This window comes from Lolium perenne, chromosome 5 (genome assembly GCF_019359855.2).
Source record: "Lolium perenne isolate Kyuss_39 chromosome 5, Kyuss_2.0, whole genome shotgun sequence".
NCBI lineage: Eukaryota > Viridiplantae > Streptophyta > Magnoliopsida > Poales > Poaceae > Lolium > Lolium perenne.
In genome coordinates, this window is record NC_067248.2 from 10,447,020 (window position 1) to 10,465,902 (window position 18,883).

At 46.3% G+C, this 18,883-nt stretch overlaps 1 long non-coding RNA gene across 1 annotated transcript in view; it reads left to right on the forward strand.

Moving 5' to 3' along the window:
- LOC127298990 (uncharacterized) overlaps positions 1–18,883 on the forward strand; it is a 211,258-nt gene that overhangs the window by 47,983 nt on the left and 144,392 nt on the right. The gene's annotated exons all lie outside the window — the stretch shown is intronic.

The following is an 18,883-nucleotide window of genomic DNA, read 5'->3' on the forward strand; positions in this document are numbered from 1 at the left end:
CGGCATGGTCACGTAGCTATTCACAGGGAGGGAGAAAAACAGCAGGATACGCCAACGCAGGCTTGCAGAAGAGACGAGTACGACACATCTGCCCACCAGCAGCAGGGTCTAACCTGCACCGAGCGAGGGCGGCTACAGCAAGCACGGCGGCGGGCTCCGGAGGCAGAGATGTTGGCCCAGAGTACGGGGCCGTGGAATGCCCGAGCGCCTCCACATTGAGGTCAACGGAGCGAGCACGGGGCGAGGACATCGAGGTGAGGCCGGAGCTTGTCGCGGCAAAGGCAGAGACGGTCGACGGAGGGAGAACAGGTCGGTGCCAAGGGTTCGATTCGCTGCGCCACCGAAGGGTCTTGCGGATCATGTCAAAGGCGGCGCCAGCCTTTTTCATGTCGTGTGCGGGGATCTAGCGGAAGGGGAAATCGAGGCCAGGAGCCATCGATTTGGTGCAAAGGATCTCGGGCGTATGGTTTCATTACGGATTAGAATCTAGAGAGTTAAGGGGGTTAATGCAAAAGGATACACGTATACACAATATTGCCCGAATGCACAAGATATGTTGCCTTCAACTATTGCACTACATAAATTTTGATCATCATGTTATAGGAGTAAATGTAAACTGAAACATGCCTGTTCGATGCCATGTTATGAAAAAATTATAGCATGCAGACTGCAGAGTGACTACAAAAGATATTTGTCTCTATTTTTTATGACAAACTAATTAAGAGTTAACCGGAAGGTAATTGGAGCGTTCCAGCTTTCCACATGTCAGGTTTAGGGTTCGATTCTGTCCTTGGCCAGTTAAGTTTTGCCACAATGTAAAAATCATGATTGTTGCAAAAAGCGTGTACACAAACTACAAAAGAGCTTTGTCTCTATTAAATACAACAAAAAAGCCTTGGCTTGTTGGTTAGAGGCGCTTGTGTGCACATGGGAGGTGCAAGGTTCGAAATCTATCATTGGAAATTAAATTTTGCCCATATAATAAAAAGGAAAAGGAATCAATCAACGGCAATAATACCTATTTTTAAAAAACTATTGCATCTTTTTAATCAGATCGCGATTAAAAAATATAAACAATGGAAAAACCATGATTGTTGCAATATCTTATACATATTGCCATGGATACATAATTTGTCGCAATATGCAGTAATTATTGCAACACAATGGGTTGAGGCAAAAAAAAAACTCGTATAACAACAAAGAAATATTTTGTTGCAATACAAGATAATTTTTGCAACAATATGAGTACTTAACGCAACATGAACAAATGTTGCAATATATTTGCAAATATTACCACATTTTTTTGCTTTTGTTGCGTTAGCTACTCTCTATTGCAACAAGGTGACAAATTCACGCAACAAAGTGTAATTGTCGCAATAGGCGCACCATATTACAACGCCCCTGTGTTTTGTTGCAATACACGTCCTCTATTGCAACAAAAAATGTAATTACTGCGACAAAACTACATTGTAGCAATATGTGGAGGCTATTACCACACACAAGAATTTCGTGGTAATATTGCATTCTATTGCAACAAAAACTGGTCATTGCAATAATTATTATTGCAATAGACCGGATTTCTTGTAGTGGCCAACGCCGACCCAAGCAGTGCAGACTGCGCCCCCGGCCTAGCGTCCAGAGCTGCCGAAGACCCTGCCCCATCGCCAGCGTTAGGAGGCTGGCGTAGAGAGGAGTCCATGCCGTCGCCTCCCAAGTCATCCTCAGAGTCTCCATCGGAGGAAGCGTCATCATCGTCAGCGTCATCGTCGTGGTGGGACTGAGAAGGGTCAAGGGGAGGAGACCGGGACCCCGCCTGGGCCTCGTCCCCCTCCACCTCAACCGTCAAGGCCCGGCCAACCTTCCCAAAGAAGACGTGGGGAAGAGTGCAGGCGAGCCTCGCGGGGTCTGGGCATAGAATCAGCATGCGCACCGGCCCATCGCCTGGGAGAGAGAGAGGATCCACGGTGACAAGCTTGCCCATGGTCTGAGAAATGAGCTCAAGGATATGCTCACTCCTAGCCTCCTCAGGAATGCCGTGGACCTGGACCCAAACCTCCGCCAAAGTAGCCACAGTAACAGGATCCACACAGGACGGCCTGACTGAGATGCCGATGTTGTTGGCCGGGAGGATAGTCGTGTTGCTCCAGGACAGGGCACGGAGGAGCTCAGCCGAAGGGAACGCCACTGCAAACTCAGTAGGCGAGATCTCCCTCACGTTCCACACCCAAGTCGACTCCAGCTGAGTGAGCTCGGCGCGGATCGTGTCAACTGTCACCTCAATCTGTAGCGGAGGGTCCTGCTCCGGAAGCACGGTGATCACTGCCAGGTGTTAGGGGGTGCTTAGCTCCGCCCCCCCAAGGTCGATGTAGTAGAAGCCCCCATCGATCCCGTGTCCGAGGTACTCGATGACCTCCCGACGCCTGCGGCGGTTGAAGCGCTCCGTGCAGGCCGCAGCTTGATGGCCAGGGTCACCGCAGAAGAGGCATTGTTCCGGCCTCGTGCACGCGGACCGAAAGTGCCCCATCACCCCACAGTTGAAACAAATGTTGGATGTGGGGGACTTCTCCGCCGGCGCCGCCACCCCCAGCTGGGTATCGGCGCGGCCATCGAGCGACTGTCCCTGCGGAAGGACCATAGGCGGGTGCCCAAGCTGACCCCCACCCGCGGCCCCTCCCGCAGCGCCGCCCGCAGCGTTCTTCCTCTTCTTAGTTTTCTTCTTCTTCTTCGCAACTGGCTGTCCAACATGTTGTGCAGATTGTGTCACCGGCGCATCCCACCGCTGCTCGCGACGAGGCGATGTCCGGCCGCGGCCCTCCCGCCAGGAGGCATCCCGGCCATGGTCCCTGCCCGGCCTCGGAGCGCGCTGCTCCAGCTCGGCCCGCAACGCGGCCTCCCTGCGCGACGCGGAAGGGGACGGGGCACGCCGGCCCGGCGAGCCGCCGCGGGCGGCATGTGCAGCGACCCCCTGGTGGCGCGCGGGGAGGAATATAACATTTTATTCACGTAAGATCATTCATTAATGCTTATTCAGAGTTGAATAAATTTAAAAATATATACTCCTTTTATTTTGTTATCATCATTTTCTACAAATCTCATGAACTAATAATTTTATAATGCAGCAACATGCTTGTTTGATGGTTAAATACCAATATACATGAGTTAGATTAATAATGTTTCTATATATAATATTTGCATTGGGAAATAACAACTACAAAATCTTTAATAAAAAGACAATATTAAAATTTTATTTTCCCATAAAACATACATATGGCTACTCCTAAAACATAGAAACACTTCTAGGCGTAAGATACATGATTGAGCCTAGGTAAAAAGGTGAGATTCCTTTTACAGAAAACTAACGATAGGAATGAAGAAAAGGAAAATATAATGCAACTACAACCTCTAAAATATGAACAACCAAGGCCCTTCATGGGTGATGGTCCTGCCCAATGTTAGTGCGGCTGTCCGCACGCACGTCACTAATTAAACATTACATCGTCACCGACTAACTATCAATCTATTGAAGATCACGAAAGCACAATAGTCCCGTCTTGTGCAACTTTTATAGCAAGTATGTTATGCTTCGATATCTGCCAATTTGATGTAACCCTATAGGCTGCAACATGAGTATACTCCCTCAATTATTTTAAGACCTGCAAAGAGTAATACCAGAGAGTACATGCGAGAGCTTCCTTACTTTTCTGAAAAATGCTTGTTGTAACGTGTGTAGCTGAGCACCTCCCCAGCTTGTTCTGTCTTCTCGCCTGCAAAACCAATCGAGAAAATAAATTATAGCTAGTGCTGGTCATTGTATTTCAATAAAACAGGGGGGAATACGTTAGTGCAGCAAGAAAAAGTATTTCATAAGCTCGTATTTTACCTAAATCCTAAACTGCAGTTATACTTGTAAACAACTGTTGGTTCTTATTTATTTCCAGGAAATTAATAGTATTTCCATTGCTGGTTGCAAAGCAACTTCTATAGCAAGTATTTCCATTACTGATATCCATTTCTTTAAGGTTCGTGATCACTCCACAAATTCCTGCAATAACGCTGTAGAGCATCGACCTAAGCCTGATTACCTATCAGACATCGACATCTCATAATGATTTGATCTGTGGATAAATAAACTGTTAAAAAAATCATCTCATACAATAACACCAATCAAGAAAAAATATTTTTAGCAACTAAATCTAGAACGTGAAAGACAAAATTATAAAATTGTTAATTGGTCTCCTGACTCCGTGGGAGTAGCACCAACATCCTAATCTGACATAAAACAGTATTGAAAAACTGAACGTACTCTTCTTGGAAAACGGTGCCCATACCAATGAATCAGCGTATGCTACTGCTAGCATGATCGAAACATGCTAAATTCGTTGCCCCGCTCATTGCGGCCCATGCAGCCTTGCTCATCGTCTTGCCGAGTCGATCTTGTCAGACCAGTCGATGACGCGATGGTTCACTGCTTGGTGATCTGCCTTTCTCTATCCTTACATGCAGCAGTGACGATTTAGAAAACCTGGCGAGTAATTATCCTGTCCCAATCCATAACAAACTTGGCAGATCAGATCGGAACAGGATATTAATCGGCAAGAAGTTCCGATAGATGGATCGGTGATCTTGGAGACAGCCGGAGTGTGGCTCTGATATTTCTTCATCCGATTGAAAACTGCTCGCGCATTTGCACGGCTAGATTTTATATTTGCATATTATCTCACATATGTTTATATTAGACCAATGAAATTATTCTTTCATAATATAATTGTGTAAGTGTGTCTAATTATTTGGGTGAAAAAGACCAAATTCTAATCAACACTATACTCCCTATATGATATGATGGTTCGGCATATGAAGTTATCATTTGTTGAAGATATACTGATTAATTTTTTTTAGATTTAAAAATAAATATTTCTCAGTTGCATATCACAAAAATAGTTTGCATAACCAGATATTTTATTCTACCGTTGCATTTTCAGTTTTATTTTGACACGTAGTAGCACTGTATTATATGGTTTTTCAGGCTTACCATTGGTTTTCTGGTGACACGGTGCGTGCCCAACTCAGCCTAAACATTGTGGCCCGTACCCAGCAGCCAGCTAGCCCTGAGCCCCAACTTCTTTGCGTTCATACTGATTCATTACCTCTGGCGTCACGGTTCTCTAAACAATAAAATATCCATGGCCTCATTTCTTATGTGCCGCGACATGGTGAACTGATGATCATTTTGTAAAACCGGTAGAGTATAACTGTTTTCAGATTTCCTACATGTGTTAGAGTATACATCCGCTACATTCATGTCTTGTGGCTTGTGTATGATAGAATGCAATGCTAATTAATCTAGTAATGCAACAGGTTCTGCAAAAAAATGATTCAGAAAATACATGACAGTGAAAAATTGACTTGCTTAAGATCAAGAAAAAAATACCTCATATGTACATCTGTTTGCTTGGTACCGAATAGGAAATAGGAAATAAACTAAAGAAGAGATTCAAGCGCCAATGTTTGGGAAACAATTCTTCCATGCAAAAAAGCACCTTCAGTCTAAGGACTGTCAAAAATGAATAAGATGAATGGGTAAATGCGTGAAGCACGCATTCGGCTGCTTGCCTGTCAATCTTACTGAGATGGTCGTCGTGATTATGCATGTCGCCGCGGAGCATGCATCCAGCTGCTTGTCCATCCAGCTCAATCTTACCGCAATGGCCATCGTGGTCGTTAGAATCTGAATGTATGCACGTATGTAGATCAAGCTTAACATTAGGATCTGCAAGTACTTTTGTCGACAATAATTACATAAGAGAATTAAGTAAACTCACCTCTGAAAAGTAGATTGACAAACATGACACTGGTACCACGTACCGTGGATTGCTAAATTTGAGCGACTTAAATGGTTGGGAATTTTGTCAAGCATGTGAAAATTATATAGTATACACCTACAAATACGACATCAGCACCATGTTCAGCCAGTCCCGGGCGTGTGCCAGAGAGAGAATACCGCTTGACAAACAACAAAAAATCATTATATGCTTACCTCTAGACGTGGATTAGGGAGGCAAGATGATGCAACAGCGCTACCTGTCCGGAGTTGGCAGGAAGTGCAGATGACTGCAACGGCGTCGTAACACTGTGGCTCGGTATAGATTATTAGGGCATCTCCAACCGACTGACCCAAACGGACGCGCTGGGCCGTTCGTTTTGGGCCGTTTGGATGGCCGAGCGGACGCGCGGACGGAGCCCCGCGTCTGCTCGTCCGTTTGGGTCGCGCCCTGCGCCCAACGTAATGAAAATATATAAAATAGTTAAAATATATAAAATAGTTCAAATGCTCAAAATTTATTACACATTACATTGTCCACGTAATGAAGGATAAAGTATTATTCAAAAAAAAAATGAAAAAACGATACAAATCATCTAGGCTTCTGGATTTCCTCCATCATTGTTGTTTGCAGCATTGTTGCCTACATGCTGCCAGACGTGCTCGATCAAATCTGCCTGCAGCTGGTTGTGCACAGCTAGATCTCGAATTTCATGGTGTGCATGAAGAACTTCCTGGAATGATGCTGGGCCACGTTGAAGAGTAACCAACTCTCCCTGGCCCTCCCAGTCATTATCATAGAGTGAATCATCCCGCTCTACCTCAACAATCATGTTATGCATGATTACACATGCGGTCATCACCTCCCACAGAGTTTGCACATCCTGTGCCTCGCAGGGTGTTCCGACGATAGCCCAACGAGCTTGGAGGATGCCAAACGCCCGCTCGACATCTTTCCGGCTGCCTGCTCTTTGGCAAACCTTGCCTCCTGCACTGAGTTGGGTTTTCGGATTGTCTTCACGAGTGTAGCCCAAGGTGGATAGATACCATCAGCAAGGTAGTACCCCTTGGTGTAGTGGTGGCCATTGATCTCAAAATCCACATCAGGGGACTGACCGTACGCTAGCATATCAAACACCGGAGAGCGCTGAAGCACATTGATGTCATTGTGCGAGCCAGCCATTCCGAAGAATGAGTGCCAAATCCATGTATCCTGTGAAGCAACAGCTTCAAGAATGACTGTGCACCCCTCAGAATGGCCACTGTATGCCCCCTGCCAACCAAAGGGGCAGTTCTTCCACTCCCAGTGCATGCAGTCTATGCTGCCAAGCATCCCAGGAAACCCCCTGGAAGCGTTGATTGACAACAGACGAGCTGTGTCCTCTGCATTAGGTTGCCGGAGGTACTGTTCTCCGAACGAACCGATCACAGCTCTGCAAAACCTGTACATCGCTTCCAAGCCGGTAGACTCACTCATGCGCGTGTACTCATCTACGAAATCACCGGCAACGCCATATGCAAGCATCCTAATCGCTGCCGTGCATTTCTGGTACGAAGAGAGGCCTACCTTGCCAATTGCATCCACTTTCGCGTGGAAGTAGTCGTCGTAGAGCTTGACGCCATCCATTATCCGGCGGAAAAACGGTCTGGACATCCGAAAATGACGGCGAAACATGGCCGGCGTGTACAATGCCTTGGGTTGGAAGTAATCGGTGAAGAGCTGGTCCTGGCTGCGTTCTCTTTTGCGGTCCAAGGCGGCGGCGCGCCCCGGCAAGGACCCCCGGTGCACGGGGATCTGCGAGACAATGTGATCGTGGATGATCAGCGCAGCATCCGTGAAAAATTCGTCGTCCGAGTCCTCGTCGGACGACGTGTCGATGAAGTTCTTGAAGAAGTAGTCGTCGTCGGTGTCCACCATGATCTACAGATGAAAAGGGACAAATTTTAGTATGCCCATTTCATCGAACACGTCGCACGCGGAGGCCATCCGGTGCGTCCGTAGGGACCTGCAGGCCATGGCCGTCTCGGCCGACTTGCGGTCTGCAAACACAGTGCACGAGAGCTCACCTCCGGCGGCAACGGCGCAGCTGCGAACGGCGGGAGGTGACGTGGGCACTACCCTTCGAGTAACCGACGTTGCCCTATCCTGTATTGATTAATTGGAGGCCCATGAAGACACCCGAAGGCTAGATGGGCCACCTGGACAGCGCACCGGAAGAAACCTTGGCGGGCAAGACAAGGAGACAGTCAACAAGGAAAGATTAGATCTAAAAGTACTGTAAACCTAGTCGTACTCGGTTAGGACCCTTGAGACCTGGCCTCCTATATAAAGGCCAGGAGAGGGGCTGCCGAGGGACACAATCAATCTTAGCAATCTTAGCCAGGAAAAACTTAGAGCTAGGTAACCCTAGCAGTAGCAATCTCGACTAGATCTCAGCCGAACTATTCGGCACCCCATTGTAACCCATTGTCTTCATAATCAAAGAACAGACAGGCAGGACGTAAGGGTTTTACCTCATCGAGGGCCCCGAACCTGGGTAAATCGCTCTCCCCGCTTGTCTGTGAACCGATGTCTCGTGTCAGCCTACAGGATTCCGTCAACCCTAAGCCCCTATCGGAGGGCATTGGCGAGGAGTACCCTCGACAATTGGCGTCGTCTGTGGGAAGCCTGTCGGCACAAGATCGGACATCGGCTGAACCCGTCATGTCATCAGCAGCTTCATCCGCACCATCATCGCCTCATCTGGGAAGCCCGATCCGTTTTGGCTCCTACGAATTCACCCCGCACAGCGAATCATCTCGCTCGACCTTTTCTGGTCTACAAGGCAACATGGAGATGGCTTTCGGAAGCGTCCACTACAACGTCAACTCAGAAGGAATCCTTCGGCTGCTGGAATCTCCTATCTCCAGATCGACGAGTCCAAGCGCATCGTCGACACCCGACCTTTCGGCTGGCCTGACAAGCCCGTCGAGTCCGTCCGCACCATCGACTCCTCGTTTGGCATCTTCCATGTCGGTCGGATCTGATGACCCCGTGCCCTCGGAGCTGACCTCATACTACTGCATGAACTGCGACACCAGGCATGGACTAGGGTCAAGCGACACGCCATTCATCTGCAACGCCTACTATTCATCGGGAGAGGATAGCATGGCAGCATCGCCCGAGGAGACACCCAAAGAGTGGCGCCCCTCCAAGTTTACGTCGCTAATAGGGGAGACGGAGAACGCACCCGCCGCTCCAGCAGGCGGGCTAGTTTTGAGAATAGCGCCAGCAATGACAATAGCGACCACACCATTACAGAAGAAGAGTGGGCAGCGGCCAAGGCAGCCGTACTCAACAACACACCACTTTCGGCGGGAACCACGGTTGGCACACTCAATGCTTACCGCTCCATATTGGAGAAAAATCTGGAGCGCCTGTCTAAGGAGCAAGCCACCCTCGAGAGACGCTTATCTGCGGCAGACCGGTCCAGTGAGCGACGAAGGGGCTCGCAGGGGAGTGCCTCTCGAAATACCCACGGAAGAGGCAAACATCGATCGAGACTGTCCAGGCTTTCGGAAGATGATGCAAGGGAGATAACATCAAACCTGACCAAGTCTTTTATAACCACGGACACCGCGGGCATGCCACGGCCAAAAACCGTTGCAGGAGCAACAGCCAACCTTGCAGCATACCTCATTAACCAGCGTCCCGAAGGATCCATGGCTCAGGCCCACCGTGGCGCTTTGGAAAGTCTTGCGATACTAGGACATAATCTAGTTCCACCGAAAGAGAAGACCCTGCAGACTAGCGGGTCAAAGCATCGCGCAAGAGACGCTCGGGACGAAATCACACAGAGCAGGATCGACAAAGCAAGGCGGCGACGTGCCATCAGAGAAGAACTTGACAGTGATTCTTCGGATGTAATATCCCAGGTTTAGAGACGATCGAGGGGTAGATTTTAAGAAGGGATGTGCATTGCATGGTAATTTACGGGGAAATTTCGCGCTTTTAAAACAAAACTGCATCGAAGGGGGACAGGTTTCTCTCTCGACACCTTACAGGGTTAGGGTTTCGAGAGTGCGATGAACTGGTTCCTACTTATCTAGATTAGGGTTTTGAGAAGAGAGAAGTGATATTACATTAAAATCTTAAGTTGCATGATTGAATTATAAGTTAAGTTGTTTGAATGAATTCAAACCAAATTTGAATTTGAATTTCAAATTCAAACATTAAATAATCATCACATAATTCAAATTTGAGATAATTTCACAAACAATTACTATTAAGCAATAATATAAGTAATACAACAATTACATCAAGCTCAATAAGGAAAACTTGAGCTTTATTGATCATCACACACATAATACATTGTCTTTACAATATTCAGATTTGAATTATGGAATTACAACACATTACAAGAATTGAATAAATAGAAAAAGAAAAAGGAAAATTACAAGTTATCTAAATAACCTAAACTACATTGTGATTTTCATGAATTCTATGATCTTGATGATCTTGAAGTCATTCTGATCAGCACTTGGTACCTGCACACATACACAATCAATCAAGTATTAAGCCAAGTGGCAAAGCCACTTGGCAGGTTAGCAAATATATGGTGAAGAGTGGATATGATCAAGTCCCTGCCGAGCAGAGCCATGCCACAGATAGGATCAAGCCCAAGTGCACAGCACAGCACACACACACAGCCTAGCAGCTCACCAGGTCTGGTGCATGCTCAACAGCACACACTAACCCGAGGAGTCACCAAATTGGTGCCAGGCCAAGCTGTCGACCAAGAGGGCCAGCAAAGGATCATATAAAACCTTTTCCACCGCCAGAACTAGCTGATCATCGACAGCAGCTTCACAGAGTAAGTCACAAGAACAGCAAGAACAGAAGAACAGCCACTGTTGTTCAACTATTCCACAAATACCAGAAATAAATCTGGAATCAAGGTTTGCAAGGAAGAGCAGGGCAAGCACATCAATCCATCCAGAAGCAAACCCTCTACACCAACCCTATTTCTAGGAGCTGGAGTGAGGTATACCCCACAAAAGCCTGAGCAAGATCATACCTTGCTCATACATAAGCATGTTTTGCATCACAGGAGCACAGAAGGGTAAGAAAACATGGATGTATCATCATTTGGTTACTAAACCAATTGGTGCCAGCAAGTACAACCAAGGCTAGAAGGAAACTAAACCCGGGAACAATGGTTGAGACAACACAGAGTCAAAACCAGAGAAATCCAGCATGGATTTACTCCTTGTAGCCATCCAGATTCACAAAGCACCTATTAGCCTAGCTAAACCATCAGATTGACAGGCAACATGTGCATATCCTATTTATCAACATCAAAGCTACTGGAAATTCACTAAGTGACTAGCCAGTGAGCATCTATCCATCACAGAAAGCCACCAAATAGGGGAGCTACCCTAGGGCAGTATATGACTACTGCCAGGGTCACCTCAAACCCTAGAACAGCCAAACCAACAAGCCAAATACAAATATCATCACCCTGGTTGGGTTCAAAGAAGGGCTAGGGTTCCCAACCACTGTGGGCATCCATCTAGCCTAAGCCAATCAATTGTGATGATCATCACTGTATCACAGTTCACATCAATTATCCACTCCATCAATAAAGGCAACACAGATAATTGATATTAAGAAGTAAATCATGAAACAGACACATGCTAATGATCCAGAGGATCATTGCAAGCATCAGCTGATGCTTGAGCAAGCACCAACACTGATCTGTGCCACACACATACACATAAATAGGTAACAGCAATGCACAGGCACAGGTAAGCAAACCAGTTATCAGCTGTTGATGATCACATGATCATCAGAGCTTGACATAGCATGCTAGGGCATGCTAGAGCATCACTAAGCCATAGAGCATGGACCAGGTATTTAATTGGCCACAGATAATCAACAAGTGTTTCACAGACAACCAAATAGATAATTAAATGATTGTATCCAGAAGCACATCCAAGGCAGGATGAACCACTAGATCAAGATAAATAAGTAAAGCACTTGGTGCTCATCACTGAATCATGCAATTAACCAGCAGTAATGCTCAATCAAGCTTACACATGAAATTGAGCACAAGGGACAGCATACCAGTGCCCTGGAACTTGCAAATTGCAAGGATTACACATGGTAATCAAGCCAGGGCAGCCAAATTGAATACACATGAGTGTTTAGCAAGAATAGTAACTAGAACAGAGGCACAGGGAAGGATCCAAGCCAGTTATGCAAGATTCAACAAGCATGTGGCTCTAGAACATGCACAGAACTGTGCACAACCAAGATAGCAAGAATTAAGCATAGCTAATAGGCAGAATAGGACAGCACCGTAGCTTGGATCCATGGCAGTAGCTCAAGCAGCAGCAGCGCACGCCACACAGCAAGCTAGGCGTAACAGAGCAGCAGGAACAGCACGGCAGGCCCTCCATTAGGATGAAAGCCTTAGCTAGAGCTACTGAGAGAGGAAGAGGAACATGCACATAAGAGAGAAGAAGAGGTGGAGGACGTACCAGGGTCGAGCAGGCCAACCACCATGGCGGCCACGGCGGCACACGCCAGGGCGCGGCGGCGCCAGGCCAAGCCAGGCCATGGCGGCGCCACAGCACCACCCCATCGTGGCGGCCACAGCACCATCATGCCCGGAGCTTGGGGAGCCACGGGATCAAGCGGATTCCGAACCCTAGGCATGGCGGTGAGGGTCGAGGACGAGCGAGGGACGGCGTCAGTTCCAAATCGACGCGGAAGAAACGAATCGCCGTCGTCTGGCGGTTCGATTGCGCCCCATGGCGTAAGCCATGGCGGCCGGAGACCGCCGAAATCGGCCGGCGACGGTGCGGGTGACGCAGGTCGCCAGTGAGAGAGGAGAGGATTAGGGTTAGGTCGAGCGGCGCGAGGTGGGGGAGTGAGAGAGCGACCGCTCGGGTCGGTTGGACCCGAGCTGGTTTAGCCCAACCCACTGGGCTCCACTGACAGGTGGGCCCAGGGGCAAATAGGACTTTTCACAATTTGATAAAAACCTGAAACTTTGAAATTCAATAGAAAATTGAGAAAAGCTCTAAAAAAATAATTAAAAATATGAAAATGGATCAGCATAAAATTCTCCATTTAAATAAAATACCAAACAGAATTTTTGAAGACAATTAAGAATAAGTCTTATTTTGATGATTTAAATAAGAATTTAAATCACATATATTATTTTCTAAAATGAAAATAAGTCCATTAATGCAATTAGACTTTAAAAACACCTTGACAATATTTCAAGGTTGTGTTTATCCTAAACAAAGTATCCCTGAATTATTCTTAGTATTAACCTCTCACATGAATTAATAACAACATCGGAAGGGGGGAACAAACCCTAAAACTGGAATCATGCATAATTGCTTCTTTAAACATTGCCCTTATCGGACAATGATGCTATTTTTCAGAGACAGAGGACAAGGGTCAGTCCACACCATCCAACTGCAAAACTTTGCAGTGTTCAGGCAAGTTCATCACTTGCTCATGTCATTTGAGTATTTCTATCAAATTACTTGCAAAGTATTATGGTTATCACTATTGCATAAAAATCAAAACCACTACTTTCATAACTATGAATATGACTATGTGGTGGGCAATGGAACCATGGATTGTGTTGATATGGTGGAGGTTCCATTGCACGGGTTATATCCATCTAGGATTAAACAACAAATGTCGCCAGTGATTCTTATGCCGTAATACCCGTGCTAACCATAAGATCCGGAGTGGGACGGAGTAGTCAAAAGTGTTTCCACCTCTCGTTCATCAACGGATGCGCTCTACCGTAGTACACTTGTAATCCAAGGGGGCAAGCTGGTGAGGCTGGGGAGTCCTAAGTCCCCACGGCATTGTCCGTAGTACACTTGTCGCCCGAAGGAGCAAGATGGTGAGGCTGGGGAGTCCTAAGTCCCCACGGTATTGCGGTCTATGATGGGTTGCAGCTACCGGCGAAGGAGTTTGGTTCGATCCCAGACTGTCGTCATGGTCGGGGTCCTCCCTGAAATATATGGGAATAATGGGACCGGCGAGGACCCAGGGTCGGGGCATGCAACAAAGGGTGGGTGTTCGAGGTAGCGGAGGAACATGATTGGCTAGACCTTATACCGGGCCTCACACCGAAGGAAGTGTGGACGGGAAATCTGCCCGGTTGGCACCAAGGTTAAGATCTCTTATGGGTAAAGCAACACACCTCTGCAGAGTGTAAAGAACTGTGACCTGTCACTCCCTATTCCGGGATGAGGAACTGCGAACGCGGCCGGAAAGGAGCTCCATGAAGTTCTAGTAAACCGGTGAAGGCTGACGGACATAGCTCTTTGGAATAAAAGCAATCTCTTGAAGAAATGTTTATCAAAACTTGCATTGGTGTTAGACTTTCTGGTCTAATATCGTAGTTAGAGCATTAAACACCCCTTATCTATAATGAACTTGTTGAGTACGCTCGTACTCATACCACTCTTAAATCCCATGCTTAGATTGTCTGAATCGTCTGGAGGAGGACTACGACAACAATGAAGGAGCCGAGATCATCGGCTATGAAGAACCAGACCTCTCTGGAGGTATAGAAGGCGTAGACTACCTCATCGTCTACGGATCCGGGAAGGCTTCCGGAGGAGATCAAGCCTAGAGATATCCAGTAGTAGTAGTAACCGAGCAGCCCGAACTCTTAGTATTTAGCTGCTCGAGGAAATAAATGTATAACTTAATGAGACTCTTATATTGTAAGCTAAGTTGGGTTCGCCTCGAATCCAGGAGTATTCCTCTTAGGACCCAAGAGGAGCTCCGAGACGACATGTGTATGATATTTGTAATAATAAATGAATGAGTTATGGACCTGCTATGTTCTGTTGTACTACTCTGAGGGATGTAATATTTGCGGAATGGTACTTCGTGAATGTTATATCAACGACTGGCATACTACAACATGCAGTGGTATGCAGGGTCACCACAGTTGGTATCAGAGCAAAAGCTTTGACCTTAGGTTGGAACCTAGTAAATGGGACCAAACGTTAGGAGTCAAATAGGATTAGTAAAGAATTCTCTAAAAATATGGTGTATATTCAATTGAGAATACACCAATCATATCTTTTAGTGCGATAATTCTTTATTATCTCTATTATGATGCATTATTACTAATCTCATAATCTTTCTATTTCTACAGCCAACATGGCAAGTTCACGTCCCGGACGAAACGTGAAAGTGATGGATTCCACACTGAGTGAATATGAAGGAGGACTTGCAGATATTCTACGAGCCATGTTACTTGAATTTGGGTGTGATCCCCAGATCCAGGTAAAGAAATACATGTACTATGATGGTACTGTATTGGCCAAGTGTAGGGTAGGACTGCGACTTCCCGAATCTTTGGGAATGAGCGTAGTAATGCCAGCAGGTGAAGCCAAAACTATCAACACAGCCTACCATATAGCTGTTATGAGAGCCATCACAGATATTCGGGAGCATAAGACGAAAGAGCTTATGGGTTCCGAATTCACCCACATTCCTCATAATCAGGAGGAAGAAGATCCCATGCTTAACCACTACAAATATGCAAAACGCAAACCAATAGCAGCTGCAAAATACATGGATAATAGCCGCAACTTTATATCATTACTCTTTCAGTTGAACCATCATCTGACGGGAGCAATTGATACGATGTTAGAGGAGTTTACTGAACCCAAGGAGGAGATTAGGGGGAAAGAACCTATGGAGAATGTGGTGCACACACCAGTTTACTCAGCTGGTGACTACATTAGTATTGATCCCCTTGAGCGTGAACCTACACCTGTTACACCTGGGAACTACCTGGGTAGTTCCTATGGGGGATATGAGGGCGGAGAGGAATCCGGAAACAATCAGCGTTCCGAGACTCCTATAGAAAATTCCACGGGTTGGCGTTGGGGATCTGATACGGGAACTCATAGTACTTCTGTGTATTATGACGGAGAGATGAATGATGACGCCACAACCCAGAACCAGACTTATCCTAGTAATGAAGGAGTTGATGGAGGGTATCCGACACAGGTTGAGTCGGGTACGAGTGTGGGAAACACTTATGGTGGAGCAACAGGGGAGTACACCCGATGGGTGGACTATGATGCACTTAACGATCAGTTTGTGAACACTGACTTCTCCCTAGGATCATCATCTGATTCGGATTACCAGCCGACGGGGAGACCTTATGTTCCAGGGTCTATCAGGAGGACGACACATTCGACCGGATGGAAGCCTGGGATGTACCGGGAGTGAAGATCGACTAGAGTCCACCAAGGGAGGCGAGGCTATAATACACAAGTACCACGTGTATTGTAGTATGTAATATTTGTTTAAATTTGTACATATACTTTAATAAGTGAGTTTGCATACTCACGTCGACTTGAGTATTGTAATAAGACCACTTAAGTATGTATATACATGGTATATGTTTTGTATGATTTGGATTTGCTTCTTGATTTCCATTGCGTGACTAGTTCTGTGCACAAAGTTGAGCTCAGAAAACTTGCGCATGGAGTAATTATGAGTATCATCTTGTGTTGCAGAACTAGGGGGTTATGTCGGGAGCGTTAGGAGAGGAGACTGAAGCGCAGCGCATGGAGCGCGAAGCAAAACAAAAGGAAGAGGCTGAGGGAGCAGCCAGAGATCAGTTTCCACCACCACCACCACCCATGACGCAGCAGAATTTCGTCCAGTACATGCAGCTGGTGGAGGAAAGACAACGTGTGACGTTGGAGCAGTAGAACAAATTCTTTCAAGAGCTGCTGCAACAGAACCGGGTAGAGAGACCCAAGAATCCGGGAGTCACCTTAGCAGACTTCCAGAACACCAAGCCTATATCTTTCGCATACGCGCCCGAGCCAATGGACGCGGAAGATTGGCTTATGGATACTGAGCGAAAGCTCAATACAGTTGGATGTAACGACCAAGAGAAGGTCCGTTATGCTACCCATCTGCTGTGTGGACCCGCAGCATCATGGTGGGATAATATTGTAGCCGTTTACCCGGCTGGAAAGGTATTTACCTGGGAGGAATTCGCAAGGAAGTTCAGGGAATCCAATGTTCCTGAAAGTATTGTGGAACTGAAGCGTCGAGAATTTGAAAGTCTCGAGCAGAAGGACAAGGCCATCCTGACCTATGTCAGGGAATTCTCCAAGCTGTCTCGGTATGCAGTTGAAGAAGTTAACACCGAGGACAAGAAGAAGAAAAGGTTTCTGAGGGGGTTAAGTCCCCAGTTCAAGGTTCAGCTCCGTATGATGAGAGCGACAGAGTTTCAAGAGTTGGTGGATGCTGCCATCACTCTGGAAGATGATTTCAAACAACTGTAGGAGGAAAAGAGGAAGAAGGCCAAGTTTGAGCCTAAGAGGTTTTCCAATAACAAGCCTAATACCAGCTTGAATTTCAAGCCAAGATACAACAACAACAACAATAACAGCAACTACTACGGTAGTAGGAAGAATCAAGCATTTCAGACTGCAAACCCAATAGTTTGCCGTATTTGTGGAATTAAAGGACATACTTCGAAGGACTGTCGCAAACCCAGAATCATTTGCTTCGGGTGTCGTCAGGAGGGGCACATGATGAAGGACTGCCCCAATAAGAAGAATGGAGGAGGTCAGTCTGGAGGAGGAGGAAGCCGAGGAGGAAACACCGGAGGGAACTGGAAGAATAAGAAGCCCTTCGGCAAGCTGAACTGCACTAGTCTGGAGGAGGTGGTCAACTCCGATCAGGCGGTGATAGGTACGCTCCAGATACTCACTCATCCTGGCAAAGTACTTTTTGATACTGGTGCAACTACATCATTCATTTCTCAACAATTCATCATCAAACATGGGATTAGTTGCACTAAGTTAGATACACCCATAACCATACTTTCTGCGGGGGGAACGATAGTAGTAACCCATACCAAACAAAAACAAGTCATCATAATCAATAAGTGCGCGTTTGACACGGACCTGTTCATTTTACCGATGAAGGACATTGATGTCATTCTTGGTATGAACTGGTTAGAAGTTAATGGAGCATTGATCGACTGTGTGAACAAGACGGTGTCTTTGAAGAGCCCCGATGGAAGCAGAATGATCTACCAAGGTGACAAACATACTCAGATTGAAGTTGAGTTACAGCTGAACAGCATGAAGGAAGTGAAATTAGAGGATATACCTGTAGTGAATGAATTCCAGGATGTATTTCCTGCGGAATTACCTGGTATGCCACCAGATAGGGAGATAGAATTCACTATCGACCTAATTCCAGGAACAGCTCCGATTGCTAAAGCACCATATAAGATGGGGCCTAAGGAGTTGAAAGAACTTAAGGAGCAATTGGATGACTTGGAACAGAAAGGATTTATACAAGAAAGTGTTTCACCATGGGGATCACCTGTGATCTTCGTGGATAAAAGAGATGGAGGAAGAAGGATGTGCGGAGACTACAGAAATCTGAACAACGTCACAATCAAGAACAAGTATCCACTTCCAAGAATACAAGATCTATTTGATCAAGTTAGAGGTGCGGGAGTCTTTTCCAAGATTGATCTAAGTTCCGGTTATCACCAGATAAAGATCAAGAAGGAAGACATTCCGAAAACTGCCTTTGTCTCAAGGTATGGACATCATGAATACCTTGTAGTGCCTTTTGGATTAACCAATGCCCCAACAATTTTCATGAATCTCATGAATAAGATTTTCATGCCATATCTAGACAAGTTTGTCATCGTATTCATTGATGATATCTTGATCTATTCCAAAGACAAAGCCGAACATGCTGAACATCTGAGGCTAGTGTTGCAAACACTAAGGGAACATCAACTCTATGCCAAGTTTAGCAAGTGTGAATTTTGGCTAGATCAAGTGGAATTCCTTGGTCATGTCATTAGTAAAGATGGAATAGCTGTTAACCCGAGCAAGGTAGCAGCGGTTCTAGAATGGGAAGCACCCAAGACTGTCAAGGAAATCCGAGGATTCCTAGGAATGGCAGGATATTATCGGAGATTCATTGAAGGATTCTCCAAGATAGCAGGACCAATAACGAAGCTGTTAAGAAAG